Raw genomic sequence first — 26,193 nt, 5'->3', positions numbered from 1 at the left:
GCTATTGTGAAGGAATTTTTAATGTAGCTTGTTTTTTTACTGCATATTTATTAATTTGTTGTGTGTATTTATATCTCACATTTGATCTCTGTGTATTGAATGCAGTGCTCAGAGGTTCGTAGATGGGTAGAGTTAAGAGAAAGATATAGAAATTCTTAAATGAGAAGACATTCCAAAGTAATAAGAGTAAGTTGAGCACAATTCGTTGTTGTAGGACACAGGCTCGTTTTCTTTAGTCTTTAAGTGTTGTTGTCATTAGAGCCCTAGGATCAAGATGTATTTGCAATAGTTTGAAGATTTGGGGGTATGAAAGAAAGAGGAAATCAGAGACCAGTTTACTTCGGAGAAAGCCTTCTTCCCTTGAGTCGGAGTCCTTTGTCACCAAAAGCTTGGGTTTCTATTGTTAAAGGCTGAAGAGGGGGAGGCTTGGGGGTCACCTCACAAGGCCTGGTTTCCTCAATCAACATCTTACCTTGGCTCTGTGTGATGCAGTGTCTACTTAATTTTCCTCTGTAGTTTTCAACCAGACCAATATTATCAGTAGTATTGATGGCATCTTTTTAAGTGGTCAGATGGTATTCTGTCAGTCTTGTCTCAAATACAAATAAGATTGTCTTTGAAAACTTCATGTTTAAAGAATTGGTAATCTACAACCAAGGGAAACAATATACTTTCAATGCAAATACAGCTTTGTGGTTTTTAGTCCTCCTATCTCTACCTTATTTTCAGCTTCCCTCCCTTCTTCTTAAGAGAGAGCACATTTCTGTGTCTCGATGTTTGGATGAAGGCCTGAGAGGAGATAATAGTTCCCCAGTTTATGTGGCCTTTACCCAGTCTCTCCATTTTCTTTTTTTTTTCAGTCTCTCCGTTTTCAATGTCACTGTGTACAATGTCATTGTGTAGTCCCCTAGGTTGTTGTATGATATGTATTAACTGCTCCAGAAAATGCCTTTGTTCATCCCTTCCTACCTGTATCCACTTTGTACACCTAGCTGCGCATGTCCTTTTGTTAAAGTCAGACCAAAAGAATCTCCTCTGCCGATTTCCCGTGGAGGCCAGGATATGATGAGTTATGGAGGGCGTGTTTCCAAGTGAGGGTTAGTGTTTGACATTTCTCATGTTTTCTCAAGGGCCCCTGCTGGGTTCTGAGCAAGCCACACTGATGGAAAGCTTTCCATTTAGTAAGCTCACATGTAAGGTTTCTTGCTCGTGTCTATGAAGGGGGAAAGGTCCAAGAGCATGAAAGGGGAAAGGAAGAGAGGATAAAAAGGAGACGAAAAGAACGGAAGTTTCCCAAACCATGGAAACAAAAGGAAAAGCAAATGTCTCGGGGCGAGGGTGGGACTGTTTTGTCTGTGCTGTCTTGTTTGTAGATAGCTGAGTCTTTCAGTATTCATGTGGCTGTAATTCTTTCACTTTGCCCCAGCATTTGTTTCTCTTAACCTAAATCTTTCTCTTAAGACAGAGCAGCAGAATTGTGATGGACCTTGTTATGTTTCTGTCTAAGTTAGTTTTTCAGAGGCAGTCTAGTAGGAGGATTATTAGAGAAGGGCCCCAAGACCTATGCTTGGCATATTTTAGAGTTAGCTAGAGACCTGCTGTTCCAATCAGGGCCTGATACCTTTTAATAGTGCAATAGTACCTACATAATTTTGAGGTACATTTAGAAGATGTCAAAAAGCAGGCAGTGCTTAGTAAAATGTGGTCACGTTAGGTGAAGAAAATGACCTATGTAATACCTTGAGATACTTCTAACTGAGCGGGAACTAGGAGGAAATAGTTTTACAGGTGTGGTCTTGTTGTGATTTGTTTGGTTTGATTGTTTACTCTAGTCTGAGCTGGCCTCAGACTCATTTTGTACATTTTATAGCCAAGGTTGGCCCTGAACCTCCTTCTTCTATATCTGAAGTTCTGAGATTATTCATATATCACCACCACTCCGCCCAACTTATGAGAAGTTGATATGTGCTTTTATTATGTAATCTTTGTATTTAGGCAATACTCAGTAGACATATCTTCAGTAAAAAGTTGATAATTTTTATTACTATTAAGATTGCCAAGATTGTCAGCTGAAGTGTTGATAATGTCACAAAGGTTTATGGCTGTCTGGCAGGAAATTAATACTATGGGTATTATACTGTACTCTGTGATACGGACTATGGGCCAAATGAGGGGAAAATAAAAACCCTAAGTTATGGTTCCTCGATCTTCTAAAAAGGTAGGACTCGTATACAGAAAAAAAGGGAACAAAATGTGGAAAGGTTATTTGTAGAAGGAAACATACTAAATGAAAAAGTTGGCAATTGAAAAATTGCAATCTGAGTTCCAAATCTGGCTCTACGATTTCTTAGCTTTGGGCCAAGTGGATTCATCATGGTGATGAATGAGATTTCTGATGTGCTGTTGGATTCCATGTACTAGCGTTTTGTTCAAAGTTATAGTATTTCCATTCAAGAAATGCCTTGCACTCTGTTGCATAGCTTTTCTTTTGTTGTTATGTCCTTATCTGGTTTTGGTATGAAGGTAAGGCTAGCTTCAGATTAACTTGAAATGTATTAAACATCTAGACATAGAACCTGACAATATAAAAGAAACCTTTGAGAACATTTATATTTTCATTGTATAGGCAATGGTGGTTGTTTTTTTTTTACATAACCCCCCAAAGCATAGGAAACAATAGCTAGACTAGACAAATGATATATACTAAGCTAGGGGGAAAACCCTGCTCATCAAAGGAAATAATTGAATGAGAAGGGCCTATGGAATAAAAAATATTTGACATTTATCTATGTGATAAATATTAATGTTATCCAGAATGTATAAAGGTCTTGGAAAAGCTAGTAAGAACACCCAATTATCACTATTTAAAAGGGCAAATTAGTCTGGAGAGATGACTCTGTTATTAAGTATACTGCCTACTACTTCAGTGGATCCAGGTTTGATTCCCCACACCCATATGGTGGTTCACAACAATATGTAGCTCCAGTTCCATGGGATCTGATCTCCTCTTCTGCCTGCTGTGACATACAGTGTACAGACATTCATTTAGGCAAAACACACATATTGACATAAAGTATTTTTTTGCTGTAAATAGAACCTTCTTTGGTAAGACTTATCTATTGGTGGAGGAGTAAGATTTGGAATGTAGGAAGAAATTATGCTGGTCTAGCAAAGTGGTTGTAAATGGACAAAGTCTTTGAATAGGTCCTCCTCAAAAGAAGAAGACCCAATGGTCATGAGATATATAATAACATGTCATGACGACATCATTAGTCATTGGGACAGTAAAAATCAATAATGAGATTAAAATAAAATAAAAAGCAAATTCTGGTGAGAATAGGGAAGAAAGAACTCTGATGCAGTGCTGATGGGAATGTAAATGACTATTACCATGGGAAAAATCAGTGTAGAGTTTCTTTAAAAAAAAAGTAAATGTACCAAATGATCAAAGTAGCCCTCTTCTAGGTATATACACAAAGGAATTGAAATCAACAGAGATAATTCAATATCCATGACTATAGTAGATACTATTAAATAGCTAGGATTGGGAAATCAGCCTTTGTATCTTTGTATCTGTCAACATAATAATAAAGAAAATAATGGTGTGCGTGTGTGTGTGTGTGTGTGTGTGTGTGTGTGTGTGTGTGTGTGTATGGTTATTATTCATCCTTAAAGGAAAATGAAATACTACTTAATGATACATTTTAAAAGTCATTTTTCAGTCCCTCATTTCATTTTCTTTTCTGTAATTCCATCCCTTCTTTACTTTTCTTCCATTGGTGGCTATCATGCCCTATCCTTCCCATCTCCCTGAATCCTCATCTCCTAATCCAAAAGCCACATATATTTGATAAGTGAATACATCTATGGGAACCAAGAAGTTAGGTAGGAGTGTACCTGCTCCCCTGACATCTCAGTGTCTAAAGAGACATCTTGCTTTTTTAACATGTACTTTTTATATTTCTTAAACTTTCTTGCCAAGTGTATGTGGCAGATAGATAGATCAATCCCATTAATTTACAAAAAGAGCCAGAAATCATGGTTAGTCCTGACCTAAAACTGGTGATTACTAGAAACAACCTCTGATTTAATTCTTCTAACTATCACACGGAAGCAAGGAATTTGGAAGAGGCCAGTACTGAGACTTTAAGAAGAAATTTTGCTAAGTTGGTGATGGTAGGATAGGTCTGTAATCCCAGCTGAGGCAGGGGATCACCTGAAGTTTGAAGCCAGACTGAGCTATAAAATGGCATTGAGGATAGCCTGTGAGATCCTTTGTCAAAAACAAATTGGCCAGCAAGGAGATGAAGGCACTTGCCACCTAGGCTGATGCCCCACATTTAATCCCTGGGACTCACAAGGTGGAGGGAGAAAACTGACTCCTGCAAATTGTTCTCTGACTTCTATATACACTGTACCCCACACATGTATGCTCCATACAAGTACCTGCCCCTTGCACCCCTACACATATACACACATGCACACAGCATACGCACACACATGCACACACACATACTGCAGTAAAAACAAAGCAAACAAAACAGAACATTATCTAAAGGAAGGAAATGTCAAAGAGGCTCTTAGAGTACCTATGAGATCTCGCTCATATTTTCCGAAGGTAAGAATCCTCACCATTTGTTCATTGAGACGTCTAATATGCCAAAGGTATCTATACATATTAGGAAAGTAATTATGTGTTGGATAAATTAGCTGAGGCTACACAACCTAAGCCCAGGCTACTTCATTGCCTTCTCTTAACCACTAGACTATACTATCTTTCTACCGGAAGAATATAAATTATTCATCAATTTTATGTCATATGATACATAGTACCTTTCACACCTGCCTCCGTGAGCTATAGAATGCTGTGATGTCTACAGAGAGAGGACAGACTGTTCTTCATCACCGGCAAGGCATTTCCCTGGAGCAACCACAGCATACAAAAGCCCCTGTGGGCTCAGTTCAACCAGATTCATCGACAGTGGAGTCATTTTGAGTGAGGAAAGGCGACATGATCAGGGTTCATGCAGTTTTTTTAAATCTTGGCTGTTTACTGAACACAGAGAAAATGATTCTCTTGTTTGATTTAACTGCATTGTTTTGGTGCCTAGTTATTCTCACTGGCCCCTTTAGAGTCAGAGAACCCTGTTAATGAAGATCAAAATCAGAGGAAGTTCAACTGTGTAGTTGGTTCATGAGTGGAAATATACTACAGCATCTCTTTTGAAGCCTCTTTTTGTTTTAGTTTTGTTTTGTTTAATATATTCTTTCATATATTACATCCCTACCATAGTTTCCCCTTCTCCCTCTATCACCCATCGCCTCCATCTCCCCACCTCCTTCCTCTCCATCCACTCCTCCTCCATTTCCCTTCAGAAAAGGTCAGGCCTCTCAGGGATAAGCAACTAAACATGGACTATCAATGTGCAGTAAGGTTAGGCATCTCCACACATATTAAGGCTGGTCAAGGCAACTCAGTAGGAGGACAAGGGTCCCAAAAGCAGGTTCAAGCATCAGAAATAGACCTTGTTCCTTCCATGAAGAGCCCTACGAGATCACCAAGCTATACAACTTTAACATTGATTCAGAGGATCTAGGTTATACCCAATCGAACTGCCTGATTGTTCAGTCTCTGTGAGCCCCTATGAGCCATGTTCAGTTGAATCTGTGGAGCGTGTTCTCTTGGGGTCATCAATCCCCCTGGCACCCTCAATCATTCCTCTCCATCTTCAGGGTTCCCAAATCTCTAGGTAATGTTTGTGTGTTGATCTCTTCATCTGCCCACATCGGATGCAGGAGCCTCTGACGGCGGTTGGGTTATGCACTGGCCTACAAGTATAGCAAATTATTAGTCTCATTTTTTGACTTTTTATTTTTAATACAAAGTGGGGTTTAGTCTAGCAGTGAACAGACTACTGCTGAAAGAACTCTGACATTGCAGTCAGCTAAGCATAGCTCTTTTCATGCCCCCATCCCCTACTAGGGAAGGATAGGATGATAACTTTTGTCTTTTTTTTTTTTTTGATTTTTTTGATACAGGTCCTTTTGAGTAGCCCTGGCTGTCCTGAAACTCTCTCTGTGTACCAGTCTGTCCTCGAACTCATAAAGATCCTCCTGCCTCTGCCTCCCTAGTGTTGGGATTAAAGGTATAAGCTACTACCACCCAGTTGATAGTAACTTTTGTTTACCTAGAATTATAAGAAGTGTAAAGTACAAAAGGCAGTGCATTGTAACATAAAACGTGAGACACAGCAACATCTCACTCACTCACACATTGCTGTAGTGTAGAGATCTCATGCAAATCTTTCTCATTTCCCTGAAAAAAAAAAGCCTCAGTAATATCTTTAATTGACTAATGGCCATCTCTCTTTCATATCACAGTTGTCCAAATACTGGGATAAAATATCTCAGCCGATGGTGACAACTAAAGAGAATAATTCTGTGTATTGCAGACTACACATAACAGTCTTCTCCATGTAGTTGGGGATCAGCCCTAAGGGTCTTGCACATGCTAAGCAAGTACTCTGCCGTGCAGCTGCAGCTCTAGTCTGTAGGGATTTTAACAGCAGTAATGAATTCTGTTTGTGAAGTTTGCAATGGATGATACTCCAGGAGATATTTTATATATGCAAACTTCCGGTTGTAGGAAATAAATGAGAATTGTTTGTGTTTACTCATGCATTTAACTTGTCTGGTATTTAGCCTCACTGAAGCACAGAATTCAAGATGCCATGGTTAGTACCAACCTACTCCTCTTTTTAGACTCCCCTTCTCAGTAAATTGCAATGTATTCTTGTATACCCACTCATCAGCAGTCACTATTGTCTGTGTGTAAGAGGTATATCAACAAAGAAGATTATCTCTATACATAAGAAAACAGGTCCTGGGTTGGGGATTTAGCTCAGTGGTAGAGCGCTTGCTTAGCAAGCCCAAGGCCCTGGGTTCGGTCCCCAGCTCCGAAAAAAGAAAAAAAAAAAGAAAAAACAACAACAACAACAACAACAAAAAAAAAAAGAAAAAAGAAAACAGGTCCTAAATTACCCCTTCTTACCACCATTAGGCTGCACTAGCTGGTCCAATGGTTCTTTTTCCTCCCTTACAGAATGATAGTGGTCTCTTAACTAGCTTCAACAATTCTGTCTTTGTTCCTAACACTTTAGCTAGAGGGACCCTGTTATACCTGAAAGGTAGCATATTGCTTTTCCTCACAAATCTTTCTATTTTCGTGTCTGACTCCAACCAAAAGTCACTATGCTTGCCCTGGTATGCAACAGTCTTCAGGCTTGCTCCCTTCTGTCACCATCTTCTACCTTTAATCTATTCACTCACTCTATTCAGCTCACTGGAACTTCAGACCTGACATTCGCTATGCTTGAATTCTTTTCTAATAGACACTTGGCTTCATTTCTACTATGTTTGCCACTGCAGAAGGGTCTGTTTAATATCCAAGCAATGTCTCAAGCGTTCCTCTTCAGATACACTCTTACTTTCTTTGGCATATTATATGTTGGTTATTGTCTATTTTCTCTGACTAAAATGAAACTCCTAGGGAATTTTGTTATTTGCAAGTGTGCCCCTGGTTCTGAAAAGGTGCCTGGTATGGTGTGGTCTCTTAAGTGCCAGGGCTATAGACAAATCATGAACTCTCTCTTGAAGAGTAAAAACTAAGATGAAGACTCATTGGTAGTTTTATTGCATTGTGCATATACATTAAAACCTCATAGTATATATTATAAACATACACAGTTTTGGCATTCATACCTTATTAAATTTGGGAACAAGTAATTACTTCATAGAACCTTGAGAAAGTAAACCATAAACTATTTCATATAAAACTCTTTGTGTTTGCATTCTGGGGAAGAAACATGATGCCTCAAAAGAAATAATATAAGATTACAAGGGGCTGCAGATGGTCCGGTAGCTTAGTGTTTCCTGTGCAACAATAAAGATCTGAGTTCAAATTCCAATCATCCACATGAAAAGCCAACCTAACCCAGTGCTTTGTGGGAGCAGAGACAGGAGGATCGCTGGAGCTTGCCAGATTGAGTAAGAGACTGGGTCTTGGGGAAATAAGGCAGTGATAGATGAGAAAACCCAGCACCTTCTTTGAGCCCCACATACAGCTCCCCACCCCCAAATGTGGCTATGCAACACACAGAGAGACAAAACACAAATACACACATGCATGTATGCATATATGAACTTGCAGATGTGTGTGCATAAATTAAAAATTTGGTTTTTTTAAATTTTTATTAGATATTTTTCTTTACTTACATTTCAAATGTTATTCCCCTTCCCAGTTTCCTGTCCATCAGCCCCCGTCCCCTCAGTTCCCCCTCCCCCATACAGGTATTCCTCCCAAAAAGACTGATGAAGTGGTTCTTTTGGTAAAAGCACAGGCAACCTGTGTTTGATCCTTGAGAACTGACTCTTGAAAGTTGCCTTCTGACCTCCATATGTGCATGCTCGCACTCCTGCACACATCATACACACACTAATAATAAACTAATCTTAAAAATAATTATAATTCTTACTGCCACACTAAGTAATTTTACATGATGCTGTGGGTATTTTTTTTAAAGAGGAAAACTTGAGGATATAAATCATGACAGTCTTTATGAGGAAGCAAATGTGTAACCTGCAGTTGGAGCCAAATCTTTAGTGATGAACCAACAGGAGAAAGATGGTGTGTGGGGTGGTACATTGACAAGGCATTCCACATTGTGAAGAGAGCAAATAGAAAAAACCATTGAAACATAAAAGACTAAGTTTGAAAGTTGAGAGACATTCCTGGGACTATATAATATGAAGCACACATGGTGGGAAGGGGGGATTCTTTTGCTCACTTTCTTCAAGAGAATTATCTTCCTTGTGCTGCATCATATTAAAAGACCCCATATGTACAACAATGCCAAGCAACCAGAGCTTCCAGGGACTAAGCCACTACCTAAAGACTATACATGGACTGACCCTGGACTCTGACCTCATAGGTAGCAATGAATATCCTAGTAAGAGCACCAGTGGAAGGGGAAGCCCTTGGTCCTGCCAAGACTGAACCCCCAGTGAACTAGACTATGGGGGGAGGGTGGTAATGGGGGGAGGGTGGGGAGGGGAACACCGATAAGAAAGGGGAGGGGGGAGGGGGATGTTTGCCCGGAAACTGGGAAAGGGAATAACACTCGAAATGTATATAAGAAATACTCAAGTTAATAATAAAAAAAAAAAGTGAATTCTAAGTGGAACTACCTCAGGCTTGTGAGGATGAAACAGACTAGTGTAGGTAAATTCCTTGTTCATATTCATGTATAATTAAGGATGATGATACATTGGTGTAATCATGTCTCATTGGACACATATAACTGGATTTCTTGACAAGATATTACTGAGAGAAAGATCTCCACATTTTAAGTATTTTAAAATAGTGCTAAAATTGAATGCAGGGCTTCACACATGCTTTATAAGGACACTAGCACTGAGCTTTACTTTCAGAGCATTTTTAAAATCTTAATAAATAATCTGGATCAATTAACATATGCTTCAACTGCACATGTACCTGTTTCTTCATACTTGTCTAAAACACTTCATTAAAGCAACATTTGCATTTATTAATAATACATTATACATCTTTTATTTCTTTTTTAATTAAAATTTTTATTGATTCTTTAAGAATTTGACATCATGTACCCTTATCCCACCCATCTCCCCATCCCCTCATATCTGCTCTCTCCCTCCAACCCTCCCCCGAAAAAACCAGACCAAAAAACAAACAAAAAAATTGCCTTGGAAGCTGTGATACGTCATGGTGTGTCACACAGTATACCCTTTAGGCCATACAATTTTACTTGCAAATGTTCATTGCAATGAGTCATTGATCTGGTTTGAGACCTCTGGCTTCTGCCACACTGTCAACACTGGATTGTCTCTGGGACTCTTCTTAGGTATCCCACTGTTGGCCTATGTCGTGGAGATCCCACAGCTTTGGATCTGCATGACTGGCCCCTTCATGTGCTACAGCAGTTCATAGGTGGGGTGGACCAACTCAGAGTTTTATTATGGTTTGTAAGATAGGATTTGTAAGTAGCCAGTGGGTTAATTGTCTGAGAGCTCTGCAATTTGTTCTAATGTAGCATGCTTAGTTATACTATTTCTCCTCCTCCTGTTCCTCCTCTTCTTTCATGTATGTGGTCATGACATGAGGTACTTCTCTTTTTATTTATTCATTTATTTATTTATACCCCAAATGCTTCTCCTCCTCCCAGTCCCTCCTCTTCTCCTCTAAGAGGGTAGGCTCCACCTTGGTATCTTCCAACCCTGGCACATCAAGTCTTTGCCAGATTACGTGCATCCTCTCCCACTGAGGCCAGACAAGGTAGCCATGGAGACTGAACTGCCTGTCTACTACATATAGCCTGGGGGTGGGGTGGGGTTGTCCCAGCCTGTATATGTTCTTTGGTTGGTGGTTCAGGTTCTGAAAGCTCTAAGGGTCCAGGTTAGTCAACTCTGTTGGTCTTCCTGTGGAGTTCCTATCCCCTTCAGGGCCCACAATTCTTCCTCCTATTCTTCCTTGAGAGTCCCTGAACTCCATCCACTGTTTGGCTATGGGTGTCTGTATTTGTCTGAGTCAGCTGCTGGGTGGAGCCTCTTGTTGGCTAACTTGCTCCTGTCTGCAAGCATAACGGCGTATAGTGTCTGGGATTGGTACTTGCCTATGGGATACATTGTGCATTTAAAGCACAATATTTAATTTCCATATTTATATATTTTCTGTAGTTTCTCTTGATGTTAGTTTTTCTGTTTTATTCCATTGTACTAGGATAAGATACCAGAAATCATTTCAAAAAATTCTATTTTTAAGACTTGCTTGATGGCCTAAACTGGGAAACTTCCACAGGCTGCTTAGAACAGTGTATTCCACAGCTATCCAATGGAGTATTCTAAAGCTATCATTTTAATCTACTTAAATATATTTCAATTTAATTCTGTTTTATTTACTTTTATTTTGATGGTTTATTTATTTATTAGATGAGTTATTGAGATTTCTCACAACTATTGTATGTTTAAAAATCAATCTGCTTATACCTAGTAGTTTAGGTTTGAAAAACCTAGATACTTGAAAGTTTAATACATACATTATATATATATGTATATATATACATATATATACATACATACATATATGTATATATATGCAATAATTATATTTTCTTGATGGATTATTCTCTTTATTAATATGTACTGAATGTCATTATTTTTTCTGACAAAAGTTTGGCCTGTAGTCTATTTTGTTAGATATGAAGATGGCTAGCCCAAGTTGCTTGCTGCTTCTCTGTATTTAATATAACATTTTCTATCTTCCTTTCCTTTCTATCCTGTCCTTCTTTGCCAGGGGGGTGATATTCTAGTTTGGTTTCTTTTCCTTTTGTAAATACCATGATCACAAGTGACTTGGAGTGAAGAGAGCTAATCGTAACTTCCATGTCCCAATCACAGTCTTCAATGAAGTGAATTCAGGGCAGGAATTTAAGACAAAGGCCTGAAGGAAAGAACTGAAGTAGAGTCTGTGGCAGAGTTTCTGGCTCACTCCGCCTTCCTTCTTTAGCCTGCTTTCTTATGTACCCCAGGACCACCTATCCAAGGTAGCACTGCCCATTGTGGGCTGGGCCTGTCTACATCAATAATTAGTTAAGAAAATGTTCGACAGACTTGTCTACAGACCGATCTGATGGAGGTCTTTTTACATTTGAGGGTTCTCTCTTCCCAGATGGCTCTTACTTGGGTCAACTTGTCCAGCAACTAAATAAGACCATTATGTTTGAAGGATAGCACACACGGTTGCATCTGGTTTTGAAACTCAAACATCCAGTTTTTGTCTGTTAATTTGTGGAGTCAAGATATTTATGTCTAGAGTTATTACTGAGAGAAGTGTGCGAGTTTCCACCCTTCTGATTCTTTTCCTTGTTGATTCTATTTGTTCTTTTGCTCTTTTTAGCTCTATGCCTCTGTCTGGGCCATCTCATTGAAAATGCTTGTGGGAAAGCCAGTCACCAATGACCTCCAAGTTAGGATAGCAAAAGAAAACCATAGTCATTCCACTTCTGTGAAATCATTCTGTGGTGTCCAGGTTCTTATCATTGTCTTGTTTTTTTTCCTTTTGACCTCTGATCTCGTCTGTCAGTCTCCTTTGCTAAATTGCTCATTTTACCTGTAAACTTTGGAGTCCTACAAAACTCAATCTTTATATCTGTTCTACATATATTCTCTTTTAATGAGAATCTAATCCCATGACTCCACACAACCAGGCATGTGATGGGAATGAATGTTCAGTTTTATACATGGAGCTAAACTCCTGCCCATAAAAATCATAATTTTTTATCTACCAGCTACTTGATTCTTGCTTTCCTTCCTTTATCACAAGGTATTTATGCCCTATAATCTTGTCCTTTTCACGTGGTAATTCCATCCTTTTATTTGCTGAGGACAAAAACCTCAAGTATTTTCTTTCTTTCACTTTCTGTTTGTTTGTTTGTTTGTTTGTTTTAGCAGTTGAAGAAATGTATCTATATTGGGGTTGAGGAAGCACAAGCATACTACAGACAGGTAGAGAAAATGACCCTCTGCAAAGGAGAGAAGAGACTTGGGAAGCTGAAACATCCAGTCTCCTTCTGAAGGTGTGGTTTTTAAGTCTGAAGAGTTTTCCTCCTGTAATTAGTTTGTGATTAGTTTGAAGAAGAGATAGGATAGTCAGTTGACCCACAACTGTTGCATAAGATGTCTGGATCCAGAGTGGAACTTGTTGAGCCAGTCCATCAACAGAGGGCCTGCTGATGGGAGACAAAACCCTACAAGCCTTTCTTTTAAGCTGCCAGGCTTTTGTCTCAAGTTAGGAGAGTGAGGAAGATGCTGACCATCTTGGAAATTTGACATCTTTATTACCTAGCTATTGCCCCTCTCCCTATCTGTCTGCCTAGCAGAGAGTCTGTTTAACCCCTAGCCTCTTATTCCCCCACTCCTAGCTGTCAGCCTAACTGCTCTCAGGGAGCTGGGTGGTGCTGACTACTCTTAACTGCTTCTCCCTAACAAGGGTATATGGGAGGGAGGGCAGCAGTCAGAGTGGCTCAAGGAGGGATTGATCTAAGGGGCCCTGATAGAACTTGCCCAGTGGTGATGATCCAGAACATAAAATAGCCACATGGTAGGAGTGTATGTCTTTGAAGCTTGCTGTATAGGAGGGTAGCATCTATAACATAAAGAAAGTGAGACTGCCATCCATTAATAGCAGAGTTAGAAAAATAGCTGGGTAGGTGTTGTGGGGCAGGGGGAAGTGGGATAGGGGGTTCTTGGAGAGGAAATCTGGAAGGGGGATAACATTTGAAATGTAAATAAACAAAATAATCAATAAAATTTAAAAAAAGAAAAATAGCTGGGGCAGTCTGGCCCTTAATTGAGGAAGAGAATAGGCAAGAAAACCATGTAGAAAATCCTTCACAGGCTTTGTCACAGGGATCAACAGAATTGATGATTTCTCTGTTAAAATTGTAAGGATTGAGGTGTATACCATGAAGGAGGCTATTTGTCTGGTTCAAGAGTTCAAGGAGGCTTTCATCAACCAGTTTAAGTTCAGAAGTCAGCTGTAGAGTTTATTCTACTGTTACCTCATGGGGAATGTTAAGAGACAAACTTCTGTGTGAAAAGTTACTCAACATCATGGTTAGCATAGGTTTGGTTTAATAAGGCAAGGCATAATTGTATATTGTGCACTATGTAGAAGGCTTATAGGCAGTACCTTATCATCAAGAGATGCCTCTGCCCATGTGCCAACTGGACCCACCAGGAGACGGATACAATATGGACCAAACTTGAATGAATTCCAGACTTTCTTTGCTGATGTTACAAACCAGACAACAGCATCTAATTGACTGTGAAAGGAAAAATATCTTTTTTTAAGAATTGTCCTACAATGTCCCAGGATATATTGAATATTTTCCCAAATCTGTGAATTTAGGAAGGCACCCAATAGCCTCCTTTAATCAGGGAACATGATTGGTTAGGACATAAGACCTCATGTTACAGCTGTGAAAAGTGCTCTTTTAGAAAGAGACAGTGTTGTCAGGAAGAGATAAATTAGTGGGAAATAGTCTTCCAAATAACATCTCATATGGTTAAATACGATGTCTAAGGACTGTTAAGTAAACATACTGATCACTTTAATCTTGGGTACTCTTTCCCAACAGGTGATTAAGAACATGTAGGTAGCCAAAATTTATCTTTTTATAACTGTTAGTGCGGGGTTGGGGATTTAGCTCAGTGGTAGAGCGCTTGCCTAGGAAGCGCAAGGCCCTGGGTTCGCTCCCCAGCTCCGAAAAAAAGAACCAAAAAAAAAAAAAAAAAAAAAAAAAAGAAGTGCAGCCTATAACTGTTAGTGCTAGTTGAAGATCTGGACCTAAGGGGTCACTTGTACTTCAGAAGGTCCTCTCTGACTCCTTTATCCTGTCTCTTAATCCATCTGTGTGAGGAGAAGTTAAAGGTCTTGAACATTATTTCATTTGAAAGTTTGGAGGAATTTTTTTTCCTCTCTGTTGACCATCCTCTTTGTAGAGTGGACACTGCATAGTGTCTGCTCAGTGTGGTCTCCTCTGAACAAGAAAAGAGGTGACTTTCCATGGTTATAAGACTTTTTGAGAGAAACCCCATTGTTGTTCCACAAGACTTAATTGATATTGGAGGCCTTGGGGATGAAGTCATGTGACATTTTTTTTTTAATATGACATTACCAAAGATGGCAGCCAAGTCTCATAGGTGTCTCTATCTTGATGAAGTCATCAGCCAAGCCACATGACTCTTTTCTCTCAAGATGTGCCCAGTTCCCTGATAAGGTGAGCCCACCATCTCCCATCAGGCCCAAGTTTAATCACAGTTTAATTGTGGACTTGTACACCCTTTTCTTTCAATTGACACTTTAGTTAGGTAAGTGTGGATATAGAAGGAGGCAATCCTATGGTGTCAGCAAGGAGGCCTCTAAAAGCAAACTAAAAAGGAAGGACTTCCATGGTCTCATCTCAGAGCAGCTTCTAGAGGGAGATGGAAAGTTAGCTTTTTTTTGCCACTTTGCTGATTCTTTTTTTCCCACCCTTTATCCCTTCAGTTTCACCCTCTTATCACTAGATAGGAAAGGATAGAAGGAAGAGAGATCTGTGAATATTTCTTTTTGTTTCTTCTTTGAAAAGGACTACTAGCAAATCACAACCACCACCACCCTCCCCCGAGTGACCAACAGCTACCAACCCTGTCTCTTAGGGCACTAGCATTTAGGTACCTTCTGAAAAGCTCCCAGAATTCAAAATGTCATACAACTGTAGAAATTATTTGCAGCTAACAAAACTCTGCCTCTTCTAGAGCAGGAGGCAATTCATAGTCAGCTGCGGTGGGCCGTCTAAAGCAGCCCCATATCCCACACCTTGGATTAAATGAAAGCACATTCTTACAATATTTTCCATGTTTTTAAAAGAAACCAAAATTCCAGAATTCTCACTATAGGGAAGAAATTTAACTACCATCCAATTTTAGTTCAAAACAGTAGAGGGTCTGTCTCTGTCTCTGTCTCTGTTTCTGTCTGTCTCTCTCTGTGTCTTTGTGTCTCTCCCCCTCTCTCTGTCTCTGTCTCTCTGTTTCTCTCTGTCTCTCTCTGTCTGCCTCTCTCTCTCTCTCTCTCTCTCTCTCTCTCTCTCTCTCTCTCTCTCTCTCTCTCTCTCTCTCATTGTTGCAGATATGAGATGCAGGCACTTAGGAATGTCCATAGGTCTGTTTGTTTCCAGGTATAGAGGTAGTTTCCAAATCTCTACTGGTCTTCCAGCACCCAGATCAGATCTCACTCTGAGCAGAATGAGACTACATTGCTGTGGAGCCAGGGCTTAGACTAGAAGTGTAGCTTTAGTACCTGTTTACAGGTCTCCAATCTCTGAACAGTTTAACTAGCTTCCTAGGGTATACAGACATTAGGGTTAGGAGGTCTGAAGGGCCAATCCTTGATAGAAAAAAAAAGAAAAGAAAATGTGCAGACTCTTCCCAAAATGGGGAAAGGATGCAGGCAGCTTAAGGGACGCACCTTCTTAACCTTTCAAGGTTTGACCAATATCTTGCTCACTTTCAAGAGTTGGTGGTTCTCAAAAGGAATCTTTCCATGAAGTTCCCAAAATGATACTGTTCAGGGAGCCTTGACTGGGTTTGTTTTTCTCTGCCTTTTAAAGGATTAAAAGGCAAGAAGAACAGGTAGTAGACAGAATCAGAGTTGAAAAAAGGCATTTATTTAGGGCAAGGAAGCACATGTATGCAGCAGAGTCTACACAGAAAACAACCTTCTGCAGCACAGAAGGGGGTTCTTGGGAAGGGGAAGAAAACCCAGAAGTCTTTTCTCGATTGTTTCTCTAATACTCTGCATGTTATTAGAAAACAGATCAGGTACATCTCCCTTCTGAATCTGACCCTATATTGCTACTAACCTGGCCTTATAATTGACTTAATGATCTTCTTACTTGCCTCTGGCCTAAATTGATCCCTTTAAAACATTGATTAGATGTTGTTTTTCTCCCAGAAATACCTTTCAATAGGTCATATAAATCTCAATTAAAGTTGTCTTTTCACAAACTCTAAGGTATTATGTACTCTAGCCTCTGACCTCAGTTACTGCTATTATTCTGTCCCCATATTGTTGTACTTTACCCACATTTTGTTCCTCCTCTGTGTCCCAGAATGTTCTAGATACAGTCGCCCTTCAAGGGTTAGCTGCCCCTTACCCCATGTTCTTGTATTTAACTCACATTTTGTTCCTCTTCTGCGTCCCGGAATGTTCTAGATACAGTCTCCCCTCAAGGGTTAGCTGCCCCTTACCCCATGTTCTTGTACTTTACCCACATTTTGTTCCTCTTCCGAGTCTCAGAGTGTTCTGGATACAGTCTCCCCTCAAGGGTTAGCTGCCCCTTACCCCATGTTCTTGTATTTAACTCACATTTTGTTCCTCTTCTGTGTCCCGGAATGTTCTAGATACAGTCTCCCCTCAAGGGTTACCTGCCCCTTACCCCATGTTCTTGTACTTTACCCACATTTTGTTCCTCTTCCGAGTCTCAGAGTGTTCTGGATACAGTCTCCCCTCAAGGGTTAGCTGCCCCTTACCCCATGTTCTTGTATTTAACTCACATTTTGTTCCTCTTCTGTGTCCCGGAATGTTCTAGATACAGTCTCCCCTCAAGGGTTACCTGCCCCTTACCCCATGTTCTTGTACTTTACCCACATTTTGTTCCTCTTCTGCATCCTGGAATGTTCTGGATACAGTCTCCCCTCAAGGGTTAGCTGCCCCTTACCCCATGTTCTTGTATTTAACTCATATTTTGTTCCTCTTCTGCGTCCTGGAATGTTCTGGATACAGTCTCCCCTCAAGGGTTATCTGCTCCTAGGTTTCTATTTTTTTTTTTTGGTTCTTTTTTTCGGAGCTGGGGATCGAACCCAGGGCCTTGCGCTTCCTAGGTAAGCGCTCTACCACTGAGCTAAATCCCCAGCCCCGGGTTATCTGCTCCTTACCCCATTTTCTTGTACTTTACCCACGTTTTGTTCCTCCTCTGTGTCCCAGAATGTTCTAGATACAGTCTCCTCTCAAGTGTTAGCTGCTCCTTGTTAATAATTTCCCCCTAATCTTCCTGTGAATTGATGCATTCTTTCCTCAAATGTGTGATCAAATGTAAATGTCCTTTAAATGTGCTTTTCTTTCCAGTAGTTTACTGTTTTAAGAAATTATCTGGTGAAATTTTGGAGTCTTGAAATATAATAGCATATCATCTGTAAATAGGGATAATTTGGTTTCTTCTTTTCTTGTTTACCTCCCTTTAATTTCTGTGTTTTTCTTCTTGCTTCAGCTAATGCTTCAAGCACTGTAGTGAAATGAGTGGGGATAGTGGGCGGAACATCTTATTTAATAGGAAGGCTTCCAAATTCTCCAAGTTTACAGGGAGAGTTTCCAATTTATTGGAGTACAAATTTTTAAAAATAGTATCATATAATACTCTGAAAATCAGATAAGCAAGGTCAACAGACCCATGGCCCAGTTAATGAAAGGAAAGAAAGAGGTGACCCAAATCAACAGAGTCAGAAAGAAACAGGGAAACATTACAACACAGAGCAAAAAATTTAGAAAAATATGAAGCATTTTGATGATCTTGTAAAGGACCTGGGTTCAGTTCCTAGCACCTATATCTTTAACTCCACTCCCAGTGGATCTGACACCCTCTTCTGACTTCCCAGGTTACCTGGCACACATGTGGTGTACATAAATGCATGCAGGCAAATCACTCATATACATTAAATAATTTAAAAACCTGCATATGACAAATTCATATTAATATACTGAAATGGAAAACCTAATCATTTCGTCTAAAATCAGAAACATGACCAAAGTTTCATTTTCATTTTCATTCAATTATAGTACTTGAAATTTTAGACAAAGAAATCATCAAATTATTGAGATCTGATTACATCTCAATTAAAAAAAAGACACTTAAAACTCTCAGAACTGGGGAGTTGTGCAATGGCTAAGAGCATTGGTTTTTCTTTCAGAGGATCTGGGTTCAATCCCCAGAACCCACATGATGGCTCACAACTGTTGGCTAATTCCAGTTCCATGGTCCTGATGCCATCTTCTACCTTCTGAGGATACTGTGTGCACATGTTACACGTACATGCATGGAAACAGAACACTCATACACATATAATAAAAGTTTTTTAAAACTTGAAAAAAGACCTTTCTCATAAACAATTTATGAGAAATTTCTGTATCTGTATGCATAGTTAATATGCCAGAAATTCGAACTGTATAACAAATCAGGAAAACAATCTCTCTCATATATATACATATATATACATATGTATATATATGTATATATAATATATATTCAAAATAAACTTAGCTAAGGAAGTAAGAAGACCTATAATAGCAATTATAAACTACTGAGAAAAAAAGCACAAGGGATGAGAAAACAGAAAGACTTTGCATGTTTGTGATATTATATTATGTTTCCTAGATTACTTATATTCTTTCTGCCTCCTCTCCTTTGATATTTCCCAAGACCTGACACTGAGAGAAAGGGCTTGATAACGATGTCCTATCTAGCACAGAACACTCACACTTATTCTCCAAATTTTGATCAGACTTTAGGCTCTGCCTTGAATGCTGCACACTGTGAAATGAACCTTCTCTGACTAAGGTTGAGAACAGCCTTGGTCTCTGGGTATAAATGAATGGCTCCATACTCACGAACACATAGGAAGCCCTAAATGAACTTAATGTGTTATTAATTTACAAAAGAAGAGGACGGGAAGTTGGGAGATAGGATTTTTTTAAAGCTATAAGAATACAACATAAGATCTATTCCCAAATAATTGTACAAGGTTTAAATAGGGAGAAGAAAGGGAGGGCAGAAGAGGAAGTAGGAGAAATATAACTAAGAACATTTGAAAGAGCCATGTGGAAACCTACTAAGGAGTTTAGTTGGAATACTCAAAGAATAATGCTTCTCCCACAAGCTATAGGTTGCCAATCAGAAAAGCTCAGTGCAATGTGTGGGACACATCCCATCAAGTTGTTTGTCAGTCCGAGAGAGCCCCCCAAAATAATAAAAGCTACTGCCATTGGTGTTGGTTGCCCATCAGAACTTTATGATGATACCTTCATTACTGAAAAACATTACACACTTTAGTCACAAGAATTGGAGAAATCAAACTTGATTACTTGGAAGCTTCTACCCTGTTGGCTAATTTTAATAGTATTGGGACATACCAGTCAAATTATAGAGATTACATATCTATAGTATTGGGACATATCAGTCAAATTATAGAGATTACATATCTGTATAGTGCTCAGGAATAAATGGGGCAGCTTCTGGACATGTTAGGATCACTGCACCCATGAACTCACAGCAGCTGTGGTTGTCTGCCCAAGACCTGCACAAGATCAAGCCAGTCAACAATCCAGAGTGAATGGGGGAGGGTTCACAAGTCCCCCTGTAACTGAGCTGCTGTTGACAGCTAATGAATTCTGAGAAAGGGACAGTCAGTTTTCTTTAAGGGTGTAGCCCTTGTGAGTTTCACTATACTCCAGTGGATAGCCCCACACTCCTGATACCATTGCTAGCACAAAGTATACTTAGTGTTGTATTTAAAAAAAGGATGCTTAGTTTGGGTGGGTTTGTAAGGAGGTGGATCTGGGAGGAGAATATGATCAAAAGTACAATGTAAGAAATTCTCAAAGAATTAATAAAACTTTTCTTAAAGTGGGGGACATGAAGTTGGAAGGAGGTGTGGGAGGAAGTGGGTGGAGTTGACGGGGTGGAGTAGGAGGTAACTGTAATAGAAATATATTGTATGCATATATAAAATCCTCAAAGAATAAATTAAAAATATAATTTTATTTAAGGAAATGATCTACTCTCAGTACATTTTAAGTATACAATAGGGCATTGTGTAGGCAGTATGGTATATTAGCTATCCAGAACTTACCTGGCATATCTGAAATGCTTAATTTTCAACTAATACTTAAATGTAAAATGTTGTACATATTTTCGAGTATTATGTAAGGTTTGATATATATATACATATATATATGTCTTGTACAGTGTTTAAATAAGGCTAATATTTATTTTTTAAAAATGACAATTTTCTCAAGGTGTAAGCTCCTCTTTTCCCTGGCCTCATTATCTACAACCACTGTAGCATTTTGCTCCTATCAAACTTATAGCTCACTATCCACCTTCAGCCTTCTTTCATTCCTGAGCTCTAAGCTCCTTGAGTTCTTATAACTATCATTCTGTACTAATATAATAAGTTCCACATATGAGTGAGGTGAGCATTGCTTCCATTTTTGTGTTTGACATATTTTCTCACCAACAGGATAGCTACATCCACCCATCTTGCTACAAGATATAAATTCCATTCTTTTCTAAAGTCATATTGTATAGATGGACCACAATTTCTTTGCCCATTCATCAGCTGTTGTTTCTATTAACTTCTTGGCTATTCTGTGTAGTGCTTTAACAAACAAGGAGTGTAGTAGACTCCCCGAATCATACGATAGTTTTATTTTATTTTATTTTATTTTATTTTTTTCAACCTTTAAAAGCCACATTTACTGTTCAATGTTATCATTTTGTGGATAATGCTAGAAATCCCAGATAATGCCAAAAATGACAGAACGTGTTATAAATTCATGCCAAAGCCTTTATATTTGCCCAAGTGTTGAGAGTATAGCTCAGTAGGTACACAGCATGCAGGAAGCCCTGGGTTGAGTCCTTTAGCACTGCATAAAGCGAGTGTGCCTGTGATCTTAGTATTTGTGATATGGATACAGGAGGACCAGAAGTTCAAAAATTCACTGTTCAAATCATTTCTCTTTTCTTCTCCTTTTTTTCTTCCTCCTTCTCCACTCCCCCAACCCCCATGCCCCCACCCCCGGTTTGAATTTTTTCTTCCATTTTTATTAAATTGGGTATTTCTTATTTACACTTCAGTGTTATTCCCTTTCCCGGTTTTCTGTCCATCAGCCCCCTAACCCCTCCCATCCCTTTCTTTATGGGTGTTCCCCTCCCCATCTTCCCCCCATTGCCGCCCTCCCCCCAACAATCTAGTTCACTGGGGGTTCAGTCTTAGCAGGACCCAGGGCTTCCCCTTCCACTGGTGCTCTTACTAGGATATTCATTGCTACCTATGAGGTCAGAGTCCAGGGTCAGTCCATGTATAGTCTTTAGGTAGTGGCTTAGTCCCTGGAAGCTCTGGTTGCTTGGCATTGTTGTTCATATGGGGTCTCGAGCCCCTTCAAGCTCTTCCAGTTCTTTCTCTGATTCCTTCAACGGGGGTCCTATTCTCAGTTCAGTGGTTTGCTGCTGGCATTCGCCTCTGTATTTGCTGTATTCTGGCTGTGTCTCTCAGGAGCGATCTACACCCGGCTCCTGTCGGCCTGCACTTCTTTGCTTCATCCATCTTGTCTAATTGGGTGGCTGTATATGTATGGGCTACATGTGGGGCAGGCTCTGAATGGGTGTTCCTTCAGTCTCTGTTTTAATCTTTGCCTCTCTATCCCCTCCTAAGTGTATTTTTGTTAGTTTTATTTTAATTGAGAGAAGCATCAACACTGTTTTCCATAATGGCTGTACTAATTTATATTCTCACTAATAGTGTCCATAAGTTCCCTTGCACCAACATCCTCATCAACATTTGTTATATTTAGACTTTGTATGTGTATACTTGTGTGTGCATGTGTGTGCTCATATACCATGTGCACTGCTTTCATGTATGTGAACACCAGACACCAGATGCTGTTTATGACTATACTCCACCTTGAACCTGGAGTTGGTTGATTTAGCCAGGCTAGCTGGCCAAAGGCCTTTCAAAATCCCCCTGTCTCTGTCCCCACTCTTCTTTAGTACTGGGGCTGTGGCAGTGCTTCATTGTACCTGGCTTTTGCATGGGTACAAGGGATCTTAACTCAGGTTATCATGTTTGCACAACATGCACTTTAGGGACTGAAACATGTTTCTAGCTCTTCCTTTGTCTTTTTGATAATAGCTTTTCTTACTAGAGTGCAGTGATGTCACGTTTTTACGTTAATTAGTTAGTTAATTGTATGCATGCGAGGGTATACAGAACATATGTGCCACAACATATATGTGGTGCTTAGAGGAAATTTGTGGCACTCTCTTTCCAACATGTGGGTACTAACAATCAACCCGGGGTCCTAAGGCTTATGGTAAGAGACTTTACCGTCATGAACCATTTCACCCACTGGCTTTGAATTGTGGTTACCCACAGATTAATTATGTTGGTGATATTTATGTCTTATTTTCAGAAATTTCTATTTTTGAGTTTTTTTTTCCTTTAAATTCCTAGCAACCTCTTGTTGGTTATGGGCATGACAAGTACTTTATCTGATTCTGGAGTTGACTCCAGTGTTTGCTGTGGATGTGTGGATTACCTTCCAGTCATTCTACTCTGTCACATGGGTCTGTGTGTTACGATGGCAGCTCTTTTTATGAATACAGCTGTGTAGTATATTTTGAAATCAGGTAACACAGTTCCTCTACCTCTGCTCATTTTATTCAAAATAGCTTTGTCTGTTTGGAGATACTTTGAGGTTCAATATGAACTTTAGAATGTCTTTTAGTGTTAAGAAATATGCTAATTAGAATTTTGATGGCGGATTGCAGTGAATTGTACATTATTTTGCAATATGATGTTTATCAATATTGTTTCTTCTAGTCTATAACAACGGAATATCTTCCAGTGTTTTGGAGACCAATTTAATTTGTTCATCCACATTTTATAATTTCATAATAGAGTTTTTTATTGCTGAAGTTAAATTTATTCCTAGCTAGTATATTATTTTAGTTATTGGTTTGTTTTATTTGTAACAAGTTCATTTCCATCATTCTTATTCTGATAGTTTGCTGCATATATTCTTATTCCCCTTGGTGTGTCTTGGAGGAGTACTTTCTGCAGGTCATGTTCACATGCAACCTTGATCCATCTTCTCTAATTCATGGCATATATCGTGTGTGAAACTTTTCTGTTCCTTGAGAGGAAGTTTTTATTGATGTTTCATACTTAGCTCTGCTATAGTACATGACTAAAAAATGGTAATTTATGCATGATTGTTTTCACCGTGGTAGTAAAAATATGTGCTGTACATTTGGGGACCATAACTAGCTGAAAAATTTGCACTCATTTATTTTGTATCTTGGTTGCATATTTAAGGACAACGAACCACATCTTGGTAGTGACTTCATATGTAGAGTGCATTTAACACCAGATCTTTCCTTAAGTTTCAACATTATGTGCTAAGAATCCCTTCTTTATATTTTTATGATCTGATTCTCAACTGGAAGCTAATTGTTTCAGGTTCTATATGATCAAAATTGTACAATCGAGTACTCTGCCATGCTATTCTCAATTACTCTTTAAAGATCTGAAGACTCATGAGTTAGAAGGGGATTTATTTTATTTTATTTTTTTTATTAACTTGAGTATTTCTTATTTACATTTCGAGTGTTATTCCCTTTCCCGGTTTCCGGACAAACATCCCCCTCCCCCCTCCCCTTCCTTATGGGTGTTCCCCTCCCAACCCTCCCCCCATTGCCGCCCTCCCCCCATAGTCTAGTTCACTGGGGGTTCAGTCTTAGCAGGACCCAGGGCTTCCCCTTCCACTGGTGCTCTTACTAGGATATTCATTGCTACCTATGGGGTCAGAGTCCAGGGTCAGTCCATGTATAGTCTTTAGGTAGTGGCTTAGTCCCTGGATGCTCTGGTTGCTTGACATTGTTGTTCATATGGGGTCTCGAGCCCCTTCAAGCTCTTCCAGTTCTTAGAAGGGGATTTATTAAGACCTGCAGTAGTCTATGGGCATTTTCTTCTGGAAATTTAGTGAACTTTCTGAACAGATGAAAATATGCCATTAAACCAACAAACCAACATTGGAAATGAACAAATATTCATTATTGTAGGCAGGTTATTGAAAAAGTTAACAAAGAGGGATTAATACAGGGACCAACAAGAAATGAGTTACACACTTAAGAAGTGTAAATGGTGGCTAGTCTCAAGATTCAAGGCCCCTGGTGACATCTGAGGTCAGTTGTTGCATATGTGCGGTGGTGGTGGGTTCATAATAAAGCTATTATTGGAAGGATCCTGGCACCTAATTGAGTCAGTAATGAGACTGCTAAGCAGCCATTTAAGCAGCAAACATAGTCAGAGGCAGAATCATTGAAGCAAAAGCAGAAAGGGAAAAATCTGTGCTAGTATCTCTATAGGAGAGAGCCAAGATAACCTGTTCCTAGTGGCAAGTGTAGAAGAACTTGAAGGTTGAAGTAAGTTCACTTAGAACTGTATAATACCCGAGGTATCTGCTCTCCCAGCAGTGCAGGCTAGTGAGTAGTTTGGGCTAGAGTGATTGGTAGTGGCTATATACTAAGTTGTAAGGAAATAATTACCCTTGTAATTATAAAATGTTTGGTGATAAAACTCCTAAGTAAACTGGCTGTTTCCTAGAGGCAAAACTAACAATATACATAAAATCAGTATCTCCTCTTAGTCTTCCTTCTATGTTATATGCACATCCCCATTTTATCTAAAGAACATATGCAAAAAACAAGAGAGCCAGCTATAGTTTCGTGATATAAAGAGTTAAACGTTGACCTAAGATGTTTACCAGTGCACATAATTGCTATTTTGCTCTAGTAGGAACAAGTCCTAGGAAAGTTAGATTGCCAGTAAGAAGTTTCTTTAATTGTACTATAGATGTTAGCAAGGTTAACCTTTCAGAAATTGGTCATCCTGTTCCAGTCGATAGCACTGTTTAAAGGTTTTTAAAGGTTTGGTTTGCCTTTCACCCGGACACAGTAGAAATGTGAGGTTAACTTGACGAGGCAGGTTAGGACGTGAGATAGGTGTATTAGACTAGGTCTTCACAGTGTTTAAAGGAATCTGGAGTGTTTATCGAAAGTTATAGAATAATTTTGAATGAGCTATCAAAAACAGTGTCCCTAAATGTAGCACATTTTAAATTGTCACACAAAACACTAAAATATTTTATTTGTGTAAGTGACTATACTTACATATCTGTGTATGGATAAATGTGCCCAGGCTTGCTCAGAGGCCAGAAGAGACTGTTAGATGCATTGGATCTTGTGATATGGGAGTTTTCATGCTACTAAGATGCTCACATTGTTATGTAGGTACTGAAATCTAAACTGTCTCGCTAGACTTCAAAATGACAGATTTAAGAAGCACAAACAATACAGTATTACTTTGTAAGATAAAAGAACAACGCTGGTTTGTAGCAGGCCATGAGCTGTGGCCTCTCCTCACTCTCTGCCTACATTTCTAGGGAACTAAGCAGATCTTGGTAGAACACCCTGATTTTCTCCCTCTTGTTGGCCCCATCAGGCCCTCTGCCCTCTCCTATCCCATCCTCATTCCTAAGTATCAGCTTCCAATACCTAGAAATGCATTTTAATCTGGAACCTCCAGGGCCATGCCTAACAGGATTCTAAAAGAATTTCCTACCAGACAATACACAGTCCCCACACTCTACTAAGAATCAGATAGGGCAATCAACACCAAGGAACAATACACTCACCTTGTAAAGACAGAAGCATGTATAGAATA

General features: G+C 39.4%; 1 protein-coding gene across 11 annotated transcripts in view; it reads left to right on the top strand.

Annotated features, from left to right (window-relative positions):
• Positions 1–26,193, top strand: part of Klf8 (KLF transcription factor 8) — a 197,150-nt gene that overhangs the window by 84,157 nt on the left and 86,800 nt on the right. The gene's annotated exons all lie outside the window — the stretch shown is intronic.

The sequence above is a fragment of the Rattus norvegicus genome, chromosome X (genome assembly GCF_021556685.1).
Source record: "Rattus norvegicus strain SHRSP/BbbUtx chromosome X, alternate assembly SHRSP_T2T, whole genome shotgun sequence".
NCBI classification, from domain to species: domain Eukaryota; kingdom Metazoa; phylum Chordata; class Mammalia; order Rodentia; family Muridae; genus Rattus; species Rattus norvegicus.
The sequence above is the reverse complement of the archived record's forward strand: the minus strand, read 5'-3'. Positions and strand labels throughout refer to the sequence as shown.